The sequence below is a fragment of the Symphalangus syndactylus genome, chromosome 7, assembly GCF_028878055.3.
Source record: "Symphalangus syndactylus isolate Jambi chromosome 7, NHGRI_mSymSyn1-v2.1_pri, whole genome shotgun sequence".
In the NCBI taxonomy this organism is placed as follows: Eukaryota; Metazoa; Chordata; class Mammalia; order Primates; family Hylobatidae; genus Symphalangus; species Symphalangus syndactylus.
The window spans coordinates 84,725,951-84,743,704 of record NC_072429.2 but is presented as its reverse complement, the minus strand read 5'-3'; positions in this window follow the sequence as shown (position 1 = coordinate 84,743,704).

Below are 17,754 nucleotides of genomic sequence, written 5' to 3'. Positions count from 1 at the left end.
AGTGATCCTCTTGCCTCGGCCTTCCAAGTGCTGAGACTGAGTAATTTGTAAAGAAGAGGTTTAATTGGCTCATGGTTCCACAGGTTATGCAGGAAGCATGGCTGGGGAGGCCTCAGGAAACTTACAATCATGGCAGAAGGCGTAGAGGAAGGAGAAACGTCTTACATGGCCAGAGAAGGAGCAAGAGAGAGAGGGGGCAGATGCCACACACACACTTTAAAACAACCAGATCTTGTGAGAACTCTATCAGGAGACAGTACTATGGGGATGGTGCTAAACCATTAGAAACCACCCCCATGATCCAATCACTTCCTACTGGGCCCCACCTTTCACACTGGGGATTACAATTCAACATGAGATTTGGGTGGGGACACAAAGCCAAACCATATGACTATTTAATACATTTAGCAACCTGAAGAAGTGGTATTCTTTTGAACATTATCTGGGAAATTCTGATTTATAATATTAATTATTTTAAAAGTGTTACAAAACTCATATATCACTATTCTATACATATCCACTTCATTTTTAACTTGAACAAATTATATCTTTTGAATTCACATGAATTTAAAAATTTGTATGTTAAAATATGTATTTTTAAAGCTTGACGGTATTTTCTTCTGTCTTCCAAATATTTCCTATTTTTAATTTTTTTTTTCATTTTGATGGCAATGATCCCAGGAGCTGTCTTGCTACAGCAGTAACTTGTATAGTAATTACATAAACTAATGATGGAAAATTCACCACCTGGACTTGTAAATGGCATTATTATGACTAGAATACTATTTTCATGAGAAATAATGAACTAAGAAAAGTGAATTAGAGGCAGAAAGATCATTATTTTAAATTATTATAAGGCCACAAAAATGTCACAGAAGAAAGATTAGTAATCAGAAAAGGTTTTATACTAACAAACCTTGCAATCTTAGTGTCATTTGATATAATGTCATATCACCTGCAGAAATCGGGAAGAACTCATGACTGTTTGAGGCTGATCATTAAATTTTCAGATATCTTCAAGTAGTAGAAATATCTGTTTCCTAGCAAAGCAAAACGTGTTCCCATGAAACTAATCTACTGGTTCTATTTCTGCAATATATAGGTTTTCTTTTTTTGAAATGACTTTTTTATTTTCTGGAAAATAAATTTCTTGATGTAAGAATTCTCTAAAGACCACATGGAATAGAATAATAGAACATATTGGCAATGACAGAGAATTTAGGACAACAACAACAGCCTTCTTACCTTAAAGAAAGAGAAACTCAATTTCTAAAAGATTAAGAAAATTTTTTAAATGTTAAGTTAAATTTAAAAATTGTAAACATCTTTACTGAAATATGATTCAATGCCATAAAAGCCAACCCTTTAAAGTGTGCAATTCAGTGGTTTCTTATATTCAGAATTGTGCGATCATTCTCAAAATTTAAGTTTAGAACATTTTTATCACTGAAAAAAGGAATCTCATACCCATTACTACTCATTTCCCATTTTCTCCCTCCTACTTTCCCCCACCTCTACACAACCACGAATCTACTGTCTCCATAGATTTACCTATTCTGGGCATTTCATATACATGGAACAATATAACTTGTGTTCTTTTGTGTTTGGATTCTTTTGCTTAGCAAGATTTCAAGATTCATCCATGTTGTAGCAGATACAAGTACTTTACTCCTTTTTATTGCCAAATAATATTGCTTTCTCTTTTTTTTCTGTCTCAAATCTTTTTTAAAAATAATTTCACCTTTTATTTTAGATTCAGGGGTACATGTGCAGATTTGCTACATAGGTATATTGCATGATGCTGAGGTTTGGGGTACAGATGATCCTGTCACTCAAGTAGTGAGCATAATACCTGATAAGTAGTTTGTCAGCCCATGCCCTCCTCCCTCTCTTTCTGCTCTAGCAGTCCCCAGTGTCTATTGTTGCCATCTTTATGTCCATGTGTACTCAATGTTTAGCTTCCACTTACAGATGCAACATGCAGTATTTGGTTTTCTGTTCCTGGGTTAAGTTGCTTAAGATAACGACCTCCAGCTGCATCCATATTGTTGCAGAAAACATAATTTCATTATTTTTATGGTTGCATAGTGTTCTGTGGTGTGTATATGTACCACATTTTCTTTATTTAACCCACCATTGATGGGTACCTACGTTGCCCAGGGCTGATGCCCACCTAGGTTGATTCAGCGCCTTTGCTCTTGTGAGTAGTGCTGTGAAAGACATGTGAGTCCATGTGTCTTTTTGGTGAAATAATTTATGTTCTTTCGGGTATATACCCAGTAATGGGATTGCTGGGTTGAATGGTAGTTCTGTTTTAAGTTCTTTGAGAAATCTCCAGATTTTTTCCAAAGTGGCTGAACTAATTTACATTATCATCAACAGTATATAAGCATTTTCTTTTCTCTGAAGCCTCACATCTGTTATTTTTGTTTGTTTTTTAATAATAGCCATTCTGACTGGTGTGAGATAGTATCTCATTGTGGTTTTGATTTTCATTTATCTGATGGTTAGTGATCATGAGCATTTTTTTCTTATATTTGTTGGCTGCTTATATGTCTTCTTTTGAGAAGTACCTGTTCATGTCTTTTGCCCACTTTTTAATGGGGTTACCTATTTTTCACTTGTTGATTTGTTTAGTTCCTTATAGATTGTGGATATTAGACCTTTGTTGGATGCACAGTTTGTAAATATTTTCTCTCATTCTGTAGGTTGTCTGTTTACTCTACTGATCATTTCTTTTGTTGTACAGAAGCTCTTTAATTAGGCTCCACTTGTAAATTTTTGTTTTTGTTGCAATTGCTTTTGAGGACTTGGTCATAAATTCTTCCTTAAGGCTAACTTCAAGAATGGTGTAAGAATTTTTTTTAAAAAAAAAACAGACATCACAAATCAATAATGGCAGAACTGGGGGTAAAACAAAGATATTACAATTCCAGGTTTATGATACATTTATGTTTTATTTTAAAATTGATTTATAAATGATACATAATTTTGTCCAAATATTAGTTAACTATTCATTGACCTTAGAGCTCTATTCTGAAATGGGGTTATTTTTCTGGGGAAAAACTTCTACTTCTCTATTTCCACCATGAGTTGGCAGGCTACTGAATAGTACACAACACAGGATCTCAGATACAGGTATCAGTGAAAAGAGTGGTGAATTGCAAAGTCAGCAAAGATAGGAGGTTCTAAGATTTGGATGAGTGGAATTTACTTGGGGAGAATGAGGTCATCACCTTCCCACTCCACTCTTCTGCTAAAGCAATGAGATCTGGTCTAATGTCTCCTGAACCCTAGGAGGTAACTTGCTTTGGTGATCTCACATGTGTGGTGAGTAGAAAATAAGAAAATTTTTTCAAAAGAACTGAGATTGATCATACAGTGCATTTCAATGTCATAATGTATCCAATATAGAAGGCTTTTCTGGGTATATGCAAAAGGCAGAAACAATAAAGGAAAAAGTGGAAAAATTTCTACATAAATATTTAAAATATATATGTTTAAAAATTATCACAAACAAAACTGAAAGACAAGACTGACATTTATTTTTGAGTCCCATAGACTGAAACATCTGCTAAGAAGGGAGTATTCCTTTGGGCAGAACTGAATATGCCAAAGAGTTAATATCTTTAATTTATAAAGAGCACATTAATAAAGGAAAGAAAAATTGGCAAAGGGCGGATAGTTTTATTGTGAGGGTGGAGAGGAGAGCAACCCAAAAGAAAAAATTGACAAAAAAGAGACAATTCACAAACAGGAGTATAAGTGGCCGAAAAATGTCAGGAGCAAAATTGAAACTTTCTAATAATCAAAGAAATGTAAATTCTAACTATCAGGTTTTACTGAATTCTTCAAAAAATTGAAAAATTGGTACTACCAGTTGAGTTCCTCAGGAAGCAGGATTTTTAGTTAATTTTTAACTTTAATTTTAGTGTGTAGGACTTTTATTAGAGAGGGTTCCTGGAATCAACACCTGTGGAAAGGAGTGGAAGTAAGATTGGACAGAGGGAGAACTTGAGCTCTGATGCAGACTCAAAGAAGGCCTCAGCCCACCCTGCAGGGAGCTCTGGAGTTGTGATGACCTTCAGAGTGATTGGAAACAAAGAGCTGGGCCTTTATACCTTCCGTATATTAGTCCTTAGACATGAGCTTAGGCATGACCTTGGGGGAGGCAATTTTCTTTAGCTGAGGCATTCCCAAAGAGGAACCAGCCAGGGGCTTACAGAGGGTGGGGCAGTGGGAGCAGCCACCTCTGGGTGCAGGTAAGAAAGAAGAGCGATGCCTGTAGAGAATTTAAAAACAATAACGAACTGCCTACAAAGTAGGTCTGCTTTTTTTTTTTTTTTTTTTTTTTTTTGAGACGGAGTCTCACTCTGTTGCCGAGGCCGGAGTGCAGTGGCGCAATCTCGGCTCACTGCAAGCTCCACCTCCCGGCTTCACGCCATTCTCCTGCCTCAGCCTCCCGAGTAGCTGGGACTACAGGCACCCGCCACCACGGCTAATTTTTTATACCACCATACACCACCAAGTCTAAAGAATGTCAGTGATAAAATACTCTCCAAACTTTTGTTGGTCTAAGGTCAAAATAATTGAAATTACTGTGGAATTTAATAATATGTATGTAAGTTTCACATTTGCACACTTTTATTAGTCATCTGTGATACAGTGATATAAGAAGAAATATCTATCTGTATATCTATAGTTTATCTATATCTGCTATCTGTCTTTATATCTATTTTGCTATCTATATCTATATCAAAAGATACAGATTTTATCTAGCTATATCTATCTATATTTATATCTATATCTATCTATATCAATCTATATCTATATCTGCTATGTATCTATATCTATTCATATGAATAACTATATCTATATATTTATTGCCAGGAACTGGGGGCAGGTATGTAGATATGCTTCTCAACTGTATACATCTATATCTGTATCTGTCTATATGTACAGATATAGATAGATATAGCTATAGTTGAGGAGCATCTGTATAGATATATTTATAGATATAGATATATTGGTCCCTGCCCCCAGTTCCTGGCATAGAGCTCCTAAAACCCTCATAGATGGGGGTGCTATAAGTATTTTTTGTTGTAATATTTGTTCTAATAGTATTCGGTCTCTGACCCCAGTTTCTGACACAGAGCTCTTAAATCTCTTGAAATTTCCTGGGTGACAGGATCTTTTTTTTGTTCTAATGAGGCAAATCTTGGAGGTTCCTCAAGAGCCTCAGGACGTGGGCTGTTGCCAGGGGAACCAACCATGTGATTAGAGGGGTGGAACTTTCAGTTCATTGGGTGCTTGTGAAAAACACAGATTTTTGTCTTTCCCAGGCTGATATTTTGAGAACAGTGTTCTCGAATTTGTGCTTTTTTTTTTTTTTTTTTGAGACAGGGTCTTGCTCTGTTGCCCAGGCTGGAGTCCAGTGGTACAATCACAGATCACTACAGCCTCGACCTACTGGGCTCAAACCATCCTACTGCCTTTCACCATTTCTAGTTACTGGAGCCATAGGTGCACACCACCATGCTTGGCTATTTATTTATTTATTTATTTATTTATTTATTTATTTATTTAATAGAAACAAGGTCTCCTTATGTTGCCCAGGTTTAGAATTTCCATTTTTAACTAGCTCTGTGGGTTATTTTTGAATTAAAATGAATTATGATTATTATTATTTTTAGAAATGGGGTCTCACTATGTTGCCCAGGCTGGTCTTGAACTCCTGGGCTCAAGCAATCCTCCCACTTTAGCCTGCCAAAGTGCTGGGATTATAGGCATGAGACACTGTGCCCAGACCCTGATTTATGCACATTAAAGTTGGAGAACTGTTGATAATTGCTGAGATCAAGGGTGACAAAAATGACAATATACATATTGAACTAGTGAATACTTTTTTTTTTGAAACAGGGTTTGGCGCTGTCACCCAGGCTAGAGTGCAGTGGTACAATCTTGGCTCACTGCATCCTCCCCATCCTGGGCTCAAGTGATCCTCCCACTGCAGCCTCCTGAGTAGCTGAGACTCCAGGCTCATGCCACCATGCCGGGCTAATTTGATTTTGTATTTTTTATAGAGATGAGGTTTCGCCATGTTGCCCAGGCTGGCCTCGAACTCCCGAGCTCAAGTGATCCTCCCGCTTCGGCCTCCCATAGTACTGGGATTATAGGCATGAACCACTGTGTCCGGGCCCTGAATACTTTTATTTTTAAATTTTATTTATTTATTTATTTATTTGAGACAGGGTCTTGCTTTGTCACCCAGGCTGGAGTGCAGTGGTGAAACTATGGCTCACTGCAGCCTTGACCTCCTGGGCTCAAATGATCCTCCCACCTCAGCCTCCCAAGTAGCTGGACTACAGGTATTAACCACCATGCCCAGCTAATTTTTAAATTTTTTGTAGAGACAGGGTCTCGCTATGTTTCCCAGGCTGGTCTTGAACTCCTGGACGCAAGTGACCCTCCAGCTTTGGCCTCTGAACATGTTGGAATTATAGGCATGAGCCATGGCACCCAACCTGTGAATACTTTTAAATTCTGAATTTTATTTGACTCCTTATCTGAGCTATTTTCCTAGCAAGTGATTATATAATCAACATTTTAAAAGGCCCAAACAGATAGAGAAAATCAGTGATGCAATTTTAGTAACCTGAGAGCCCTTTTTCTCTCAGAAATTTACTGCTTCATTAAGGTACCCAACATGTATTTAAAAACTGAAGTAAATAAACGAAGAAGAAATGTCTTAAACAAAACAAAGAAAACACGAGATAGCATTTCAGAAAGAACACTTCACATAATGGAGGAACGAGTTCTGGATCTAAACATCTTCAGGTATTCCTGAAACTAAATGACCCCTGACAAATTTGGACACCAAACACGTTGATAATACGGTGAAGATAATTAGGTCTTGAAAGCTTTCACAGTTGGCTTCAGCTTGACCACAGTCTTCTCTTGGGCAGTAGGGCTGTGTCCTACATTCTGAGACTAATGTTTGGAGGGAAACTGTGACCTCCAATTTCAATCCACAGCAGGGTTCTCCAAAATGTTGCAGAAAGAAAATTGGTCACAGACTAACAGTTGGGGAGAAAAGTATGGTCAAAGGTGCAATTGACCGTGTTCCAGGAAGAAAAAGCTATTTCCCTGGAGAGAAAAAATTGTGTGGAAATTGTAGATATATAAGAAGTATCTTATATAGGTTGTGAAAATGCATAGAATCTACAAATCAAACAAGAACCAAGGTTCTTTTTCCCTATTAACTTTTTAAAGTCTTGTTTATCTTAAACATTGCAACAAGGAAAGCCAGAGTACATTTCAGTAAATGGTTAAGAAATGCTGATTTATTTAAATTAGAAGTCAGTTTTGAAATGTTTGTGAAAACTATGCAAAAATTCTTCAAATAAAAATGCAGAATTGATTTTTATTTGTTAAAATGTTCATTTGAAAATAGTTTATCTAGGTATTCAGTGTTACTTTTTAAAATAATAATTGCATTGAACACTTGGTATCTATGGCATCCATGAGAATTGTATTTTGCAAACCTCCTACTATGGTGAACACAGTTGATTGGGGGCCCCAGGGTCTGAGCTTTGAAATCCATCTTTGAGTTTGCACAGCGGCCACACCACCCATGAGCAGCTCCTCATCAGCTGACTGAGTGTGGTGAGGATGCTAAAGCTGATCTTTTTCTGACAGACAGGGGACTCCTTTCTCAGTTGACTTTGACTCAAGGACTCCCCGATGACCTGCATAGCACTCTGAGAAACTTTCTCTCAACCCTCTTCAGTGGTTTTCGTAGTCTTTCTCATCACTCTCTTTATTTTTTTTACGTGGATATTACACCGAATAAAATCCTTGCACATTTAGTTCTGTCTTGGCATCTGCTTCTTGGAAGATCTAGAATAACAGTATCTCTTTGGTAGCTTCTTCCCTCAGAATTGCATTCTGATTGGAGGTTACAGTGGTTGAATTTGAGGTGCAGGAATAAAAATCCATTTTTTTTTGTAAAAAAAAAAAAGACTGTGAAACTGGAATCTAGACTGCAGTGATGGAAAGTTTAAAAATGTCTAACTGCTGACATGCCACTGATATTTATTTAGTTTCTTTTTATTTCCTTTATCCTCTTAAATATTTTGGATGATTTGATCCTCTTTTTCATATTTATTTCTCTATCGCCTAGCAACCGCACATTTTCCTTTCACGATGTTTTACTTGAAATTGCATGAGTTAATAGTTATCTTAGACCTTTAAAAAGTTTATGAAATGGAGGGAACATCCCTGAAGAAATGAAACAAATAAATATGAATAACTTATTATGGCAAAGTCGAAGAACTTGATTAAAAAAGCATAGATATAAATATATTTAAAAATAAATAGGCATGCAGATACAGTCTCGTAATAGTTTTTTTAAACTTTTAAAATTTAAATATTATTAATTTATTTTTAGAGATGGCTCTTTCTATGTTGGCTAAGCTGGTCGCAAACTCCTGGGCTCAAGCGATCCTTTTGCCTCAACCTCCCAAATTGTTGGGATTACAAGTGTGAGCCACCATGCCCAGCAAGTCTGATAATAGTTTTAACATCATATGAGGGCTGGGTGTGGTGGCTATCTCCTCTAATTCCAGCACTTTGGGAAGCTGAGGTGGGCAGTCACTTGGGGTCAAGAGTTCAAGACCAGCCTGGCCAACATGGTGAAACCCTGTCTCTTCCAAAAATACAAAAATTAGCTGGGTGTGGTGGCATGCACCTGTAGTCCCAGCTACTCGGGAGGCTGAGGCCAGAGGATCCCCTGAACCTGGGAGGCAGAGGTTGCAGTGATCTGAGATCGCACCACTGCATTCCAGCCTGGATGACAGAGTGAGACTCCTTCTCAATTAAAAAATATCTATCTATCTATCTATCTATCTATCTATCTATCTATCAATCATCTAGCTATCTAATCTATAGATATTTAAATATAGCTAAATATATCTATATCTGTAGATATCTAAATATATCTATGTATCATATGGGCTACAGACAATTAATAAAAATTTATAGATTGGAGTCAGGTAACATGATGCCTCCAGCTTTGTTCTTCTTGCCCAGGATTGTCTTGGCTACGAGGGCTCTTTTTGGTTCCACATGAAGTTTACAGTAGTTTTTTCCAATTCTGTGAAGAAAGTCAGTGATAGCTTGATTGGGATGGCTTGAATCTATAAGTTACTTTGGGCACTATGGCCATTTTCTGGATATTAATTTTTCCTATCCATGAGCATGGAATGTTTTTCCATTTGTTTGTGTCCTCCTTATTTCCTTCAGCAGTGGTTTGTAGTTCTCCTTGAAGAGGTCCTTCACATCCCTTGTAAGTTGGATTCCTAGGTCTTTTATTCTCTTTGTAAGAATTGTGAATGGGAGTTCACTCATGATCCGGCTCTCTGTCTGTTATTGGTGTATAGGAATGCTTGTGATTTTTGCCTTTAATTTTGTATCCTGAAACTTTGCTACAACTTCCTAAGAAGTTGCTTATCAGCTAAAGGAGATTTTGGGCTGAGACGACGGAGTTTTCTAAATATACAATCATGTCATCTGCAAACAGAGACAATTTGACTTCCTCTCTTCCTAATTGAATATCCTTTATTTCTTTCTCTTGCCTGATTGCCCTGGCCAGAACTTCCAATACTATGTTGAATAGGAGTGGTGGGAGAGGGCATCCTTGTCTTGTGTCAGTTTTCAAAGGAAATGCTTCCAGTTTTGCCCATTCAGTATGATATCAGCTGTGGGTTTGTCATAAATAGCTCCTATTATTTTGAGATAAGTTCCATCAATACCTAGTTTATTGAGAATTTTTAGCATGAAGAGGTGTTGAATTTTGTCGAAGGCATTTTCTGCATCTATTGAGATAATCATGTGGTTTTTGTCATTGGTTCTGTTTATGTTTATTGATTTGCATATGTTGAATCAGCCTTGTATCCCAGGGATGAAGCCAGCTTGATCGTGGTGGATAAGCTTTTTGATATGCTGCTGGATTTGGTTTGCCAGTATTTTACTGAGCACTTTCGCATCAATGTTCGTCAGGGATATTGGCCTGAAATTTTCATTTTTTTTGTTGTGTTTCTGCCAGGTTTTGGTATCAGGATGATGCTGGCCTCATAAAATGAGTTAGGGAGGATTCCCTCTTTTTCTATTGTTTGGAATAGTTTCAGAAGGAATGGTACCAGCTCGTCTTTGTACCTCTGGTAGAATTCAGCTGTGAGTCCATCTAGTCCTGGACTTTCTTTGGTTGGTAGGCTATTAATTACTGCCTCAATTTCAGAACTTGTTATTGGTTTATTCAGGGATTCGACTTCTTCCTGGTTTAGACTTGGGAGGGTGTATGTGTCCAGGAATTTATCCATTTCTTCTAGATTTTCTAGTTTATTTGCATAGAGGTGTTTATAGTATTCTCTGATGGTAGTTTGCATTTCTGTGGGATCAGTGGTGATCTCCCCTATATCATTTTTTATTGTGTCTATTTGATTCTTCTCTCTTTTCTTCTTTATTAGTCTTGCTAGTGGTCTATGAATTTTGTTGATCTTTTCAAAAAACCAGCTCCTGGATTCATTGATTTTTTGAGGGTTTTTTCGTGTCTCTACCTCCTACAGTTCTGCTCTGATCTTAGTTATTTCTTGTCTTATACTAGATTTTGAATTTGTTTGCTGTTGCTTCTCTAGTTATTTTAATTTTGATATTAGGGTGTCAATTTTAGATCTTTCCTGCTTTCTCTTATGGGCATTTAGTGCTATAAATTTTCCTTCAAACTACACTACAAGGCTACAGTAGCCAAAACAGCATGGTACTGGTACCAAAACGGATATATAGACCAATGGAACAGAACAGAGGCCTCAGAAATAACACCACACATCTACAACCATCTGATCTTTGACAAACCTGACACAAACAAGCAATGGGGAAAAGATTCCCTATTTAATAAATGGTGTTGGGAAAACTGGCTAGCCATATGCAGAAAACTGAAACTGGACCCCTTCCTTACACCTTATACAAAAGTTAACTCAAGATAGATCAAAGACTTAAATGTAAGCCCTAGGACCATAAAAGTCCTAGAAGAAAACCTGGGAAATACCATTCAGGACATAGGCATGGGCAAAGACTTCATGTCTAAAACACCAAAAGCAATGGCAACAAAAGCCAAAATTGACAAATGGGATCCAATTAAACTAAAGAGCTTCTGCACACCAAAAGAAACTATCATCACAGTGAACAGGCAACCTACAGAATGGGAGAAAATTTTTACAATCTATCCATTGGACAAAGAGCTAACATCCAGAATCTACAAGGAACTTAAACGAATTTACAAGAAAAACTCAAACAACTCCATCAAAAAGCGGGCAAAGGATATGAACAGACACTTTTCAAAAGAAGACATTTATGCAGCCAACAGACTTATGAAAAAATGCTCATCATCACTGGTCATTAGAGAAATGCAAATCAAAACCACAATGAGTTACCAACTCACGCCAGTTAGAATGGTGATCGTTAAAAAGTCAGGAAACAACAGATGCTGGAGAGGATGTGGAGAAATAGGGATGCTTTTACACTGTTGGTGGGAGTGTAAATTAGTTTAAACATTGTGGAAGATAGTGTGGCGATTCCTCAAGGATCTAGAACTAGAAATACCATTTGAGCCGGGCGCGGTGGCTCACGCTTGTAATCCCAGCACTTTGGGAGGCCGAGGCGGGCGGATCATGAGGTCAGGAGATCGAGACCACGGTGAAACCCCGTCTCTACTAAAAATACAAAAAATTAGCCGGGCGTGGTGGCGGGCGCCTGTAGTCCCAGCTACTCGGAGAGGCTGAGGCAGGAGAATGGCGTGAACCCGGGAGGCGGAGCTTGCAGTGAGCCGAGATCGCGCCACTGCACTCCAGCCTGGGCGACAGAGCGAGACTCCATCTCAAAAAAAAAAAAAAAAAAAAAAAAAAAAAAAAAAAAAAAAAAAAAAAAAAAGAAATACCATTTGACCCAGCAATCCCATTACTGGGTATATACCCCAAGGATTATAAATCATGCTACTATAAAGACACATGCACACATATGTTTATCGTGGCACTATTCACAATAACAAAGACTTGGAACCAACCCAAATGCCCATCAATAATAGACTGGATAAAGAAAACGTGGCACATATACACCATGGAATACTATGCTGCCATAAAAAAGGATGAGTTCATGTTCTTTGCAGGGACATGGATGAAAGTGGAAACCATCATTTTCAGCAAACTAACACAGGAACAGAAAGCGAAACAGCACATGTTCTCACTCATAAGTGGGAGTTGACCAATGAAAACATATGGGCACAGGGAGGGGAACATCAGAGACTGGGGCCTGTCGTGGGTGGGAAGGCTAGGGGAGGGATAACATTAGGAGAAATACCTAACGTAGGTGATGGGTTGATGGGTGCAGCAAACCACCATGGCACATACATACCTATGTAACAAAACTGCACGTTCTGCTCGTGTACCCCAGAACTTAAAGTATAATAAAAAAATTTATAGAGATCATTCTTTGTTTGGAATACTTGGCTGGACACAAAGACTTAGGTTTTCAAGAGGCTTACTACCTAGTTATGATTAGAGTTGACCACATGAAAGAAAAAGTCATAAAAGCCCAGGATTTGGAAGAGATCTGAAGGTTCAAGTCCAGTCACCTTTGTGCTTGAGTATCCTTTTCCTCAGCAAGGCCAAGGGGTGCTCAGGCTGCTTAAACAGCTCTGGTGATAGACAGCCTGCAATTTCCTAAGCATAGTGTTCATCTCTAGATTTATCTTTGACTTGCAAAATTCCCCTTTGGGTGCGGTGGCTCACACCTATAATCCCAGCACTTTGGGAGGCTGAGGCAGGAGGATCACTTGAGCCCAGGAATTGGAGACTAGCCTGACCAATGTAGTGAGATCCTGTCTCAAAAAAGGAAAAATTTCTATTTGTAGTGAAATTTCACTCTTCAGTCCCAGTTCCATGACAGTAGAATCCAGCCTCCATGATGGCTTCTCCAAATCCCCACCCCTAGTAGCCACATCCCTGTGGAGTTTCTTCCCACATTGACAAGAGTTGCTCTGCATGACTAACAACATGTGTGCAAAAGTGATGGCAAGCCACTTCTGAGATTGAGTTATGAGAGACCGAAGCTTCTGTTTGCGTGTTCTCCTGCTCATCTGCTCAGGCACACTCACACTCCTCACTGGCTGTGGGGGATGCCAGCTGTCATGCTGCAAGGACACTCAGACAGCCTATGGAGAAGCCCACGTGGTGAAGAGTGGAGGCCTTCTGCCAACAGCCAGCTGGGACCTGAGGCCTGCTGACGGTCATGTGCATGCACTTGGAAGGGGATTCAGTTCCTGTCAAGCCTTGTGATGACTGTAGCCTCATCAGACAGCTTGGCTGCAACCTTACTCCTCAAATCCTGAGCCAGATCTACCCTCTCAGATACTCAATCTTCAGAAAATGTGAGAAAATAAATGCTTGTTGTTTTAAAACTGTAAAATTTTGGGGAAATTTGTTATGCAGCAATAGATAACTAATGCAACCCCTTGAAGCCATTTATTTATTTATTTTTGAGACAAAGTCTTGCTCTGTCATCCAGGCTGGACTGAAGTGGTGTGATCCGTAGCTCACTGCTACCTCAAATTCCTGGGTTCAAGGGATCCTCCTGCTTAAGCTGTGACTACAGGTGCACACCACCATGCCAGGATAATTTTTTGTGTAGACGGAGTCTCACTATATGCTTAGTCTGGTCTCAAACTCTTAGTCTCAACAGATCCCCCTGTCTCAGCCTCCTAAAGTGTTGGGATTACAGGTGTGAGCCACCACACCTACGACCGTTCACTTATACAAGATAATATTTATGAGTATTTATAACATTCCAGGTGCTGATGTAAGTGCTTCACGTGAATTAAATTATTTCCAGCCTGGGCAACATAGCAAGACATTGTCTGTACAAAAAAAAGAAAAGAAAATTAGCTAGGTGTAGTGGTGTGCACTTGTACTCCCAGGTACTCAGGAGGCTGAGGTGGGCGAACTGCTTGAGCCCTGAACCCGGAGGTCAAGGCTGTGGCGAGTTGTAATCAGGCTGTGGTGAGCTGTGATCATATCATTGCACTCCAGCCTGGGTGACAGAAAGAGACCTAGTCTGTAAAAAATAACAAATAAAAAGTAAAAGAATTAAATGATTCCCAACAACCCTATGACATTCGTGTTATTATTATTTCAATTTCACAGATAAGAAAACTGAGAAGACAGAGAGGTTAAATATCTTTCCTAGGGTCACAGAACTGGTAAGTGGTGTACCGGGACTTGAACCTGGAAAGTCTCCTCTCAGAGCTGTCTCAGGAGGTTGCCATCAGGCTGCCGGCCAGAGCTGCAGTCGTCTCAAGGCTTGGCTGAGGTTGAGAATCGGTTCCCAGGATCACGCCTATAGTTGTCAGCAGGCCTCAGTTCTTTGCTCTCTGTCAGCTGGAGGCCTCCCTTCCTCACCATTGGAACTTATTTTATCAGTGATTTTAAAAATGAGATCATGCTATGTAGGCTTTTTTTTTTTTAACCTTGCAACATATTGTAATTATTTTACCATGTAACCATTTCTAGCCATCGTTTTTGAAAGCTTTGGATGCAAATTGCCAACTTGAAAAGGCAGAAATCCTTTAGGCAAATCAGTGAAAATACAGTGAAATACTCTTATCACTTTATCTTTTTAAACTTGTGCATTAAAATAAGAAAACTTCATTTCCTGTTGTGCCTGAGGATTTCTTTAAGTCACTACAATAACAAAATGAAATTTATGTTTTTACTGGAGAGCAGAGATTTTTTCTATCACTTATTACTATATACTAATTTTTATTTTCTTTTTTATAGTTACAAGACAAATAAAACTTATAAAACTTGAAATTCTACAGAAGCTAAATATTCTTTCTTTGGTGCTAAATATAAAGATATGCAAGTTAACATGAATTATTCATTAGCGTAGTGACAAAAATATTCTCAGTAATTCAAAAATTATTACTGACTTGCCTGAATTATTACAGTCCTAATTTTGTAAGGTGCCGTGATAGCGCGAAATAGTTTGGCAGGGTGGCAGGAAAGTGCCCACCATCTCTGAGTTTCACACAAAGACATCCTACTTAGAAGCTCATTATTATTTGTTTATGGGAAGAAAACTGTGAGAGTAGCTTTGCATTGTTGGTTTCACACATCATGGTGTATGTGAAATTGGCTTAAAAGAGCCCCATGCCAGTTGTCATGACAAACACAGAACCTACACCTTGGGGAAAAGGAAGCTGATAAGACGTATACCTTCAAACTGATGTTTAAGGCAGGAGATCACTTTTGAGAAAATTAATCCCTGTAGGGGGGATCTAAGAGAACTAAAACTTGAAAAGCAACAACACTGAAGCTATTTCAAGCAGAACTAATGTCTAAGTGATGCAAATTCTTCATTTTACCTGTTAAAAAGGAAGGTTCTATCTTTTTAGCTGTAAGGTAAAGGAGGGTATGGTACTGTAGGGCTTCCTGGTATATCACTCCTTAGGGTATCCCTAGTTACTTGTTTTGTACTCTTTATGTTGCTGGAGTATAATAAAAACTGATGACAGAATATCACAATTGTATTCTTTTCCATATTTTCCACTAATATTGTTCATGAAAGAAAGAAGTGTGTTTTCCCTAAATGTTAGTCTAAATCTGCAATGATTTTTTGGTTTGGCATAGTTCCTTAAATCCTTACAGTGAAATACTCTTTAGGGGTTGGATTATACTTTTTGAAGAATATTTCTCATAAACCAAGCCACTTAATTAAATCACTGTATGAAATGTAAGTCAGAAAGTTATTCTAGAAAGTTTCTATAGTTTCAGAATCTCGATAGTCCAGGACACATTCTGGATTTAATTCTTTGTGTCCTCCTAATTCTTCTTTTTAAAAACTTCGTGTAGAGTAGTATCTGGTATCAGGTGATGGGAGCTATGTATTACATATTATTATGAATGTTACAGTTGACTAGTAAGAATTTGTGACTTTTGGAAAGCAGTTGAGGTATGATTTTTTTTATTAAGAAGGAGGTCCACTCTAATTACTCTTTATAGTAAATACCATGTCACAGAACCCTTTCCATTTATTCAGTTGCTTTAAGTGTCACAGGTAGTCACTTAAAAGCATGAAACACATTGAATAAAAATAAAGCTTCATTTAAAGCTGGTCTTAAGTCTAGAGCTATTTTAAGATTTTATTACTTTAATGAAGTTAAATACATAATTCAAATAACTATGAATAGTTAATTAATGGGTGAATAGCAAATGGTCCCAAACAATGCTTGGGGGGTCTCCATATAATCAAACAATTATACACAATAAAGAGAAATACATGCAGGAGAGTCTATGTATTTGGATATTTTTCTATATGTTAGTTTACGAATTATTCTTTCTGAGATTAGTCGTATTAAAAGGATATATTCATGACCATTTTAACATTTCACAGCTTAGTGGAAATCCTTGAAAGTAAAAGTTTCAAATGCACAGGTACTTAAATTTTGTCTCCAAGCAAAATATTTACATCAACAACACTTCTAGTTAATACTTGGGTCTTTCCAAAAGAGAACTAATCAGTGGTTCCATTAATGTTTTCATTTTTAAAGGGCTTTAAAATCAGCAACTGTGTTTTCCAATTTTCAAGGAACATGGTTTAGAATTAGTGGGAGGCTTGTGACAAAGCTTTCTCTGCTGTGCGGCCAGCTGCAGCCAGGACAGAAGAGGTTTCTGTAGCCTACTATGAAGGCCCTCACGGCTGGGAGAAGGTGGACAGGAAGAGGGACTGCCTGCCTCGTGGAAGTGTCTGGCGCCTTCACTGCTGCCCAGGTTTAGGTTTTATAGTAGATGCTTCCTATTTGCTGTGCGAAGCTTATGCAAACAATCCTTACAACAGGCTCTCTGAGGAACAAATTTTGTGTTTTTTTGAGTAGTACTTTAACATCTGACTTCAGTTTGTTCTCTTTATTTCTCTCTTCCATTCTGTTTATACTATTAGGTTGGTGCAAAAGTAATTGCAGCTTTTGCCTTTACTTTTTTTTTTGAGATGTACTTTTGCTCTGTCACCCAGGCTGGAGTGCAGTGGCGCAATCTCAGCTCACTGCAACCTTCGCCTCCCAGGTTCAAGCAATTCTCTTGCCTCAGCCTCCCGAGTAGCTGGGACTACAGGCACACACCACCAGGCCCATCTAATGTTTGTATTTTTAGTAGAGATGGGGTTTCACCATGTTGGTCAGGGTGGTCTGGAACTCCTGACTTCAGGTGATCCACCTGCCTTGGCCTCCCAAAGTGCTGGGATTACAGGCGTGAGCCACTATGCCCGGCCTTGGCTTTACTTTTAATGGCAAAAAAACACAATTACTTTTGCTCTAACCTATTAGATAGCCTATTCTGCAAATTAGTTCCAAAGCTCGAGACATATAAGAATGAGTTGTTTACCTCCTTAAAACAAACCTTTCCTTGTTTCTTAGTAGTTGGAGAATTCTGAGGGTTCTTTAGGAAGAAAAGTCCATTATTTGGTAGTTATGCTCTCTTTGCAGGATGACTAATTTTCCCTCAGCTATATGCAAGCCATATTTTAAATTTTCCATCAAAATATAGCTCTGGGAAAATTCATGACTAATTTATTCATCACAGACATTCCCTGTTAAACCAAACTACAAATTAAATGAAATTAGAAAGGAAATTACACAAATTGAAGTAGCAC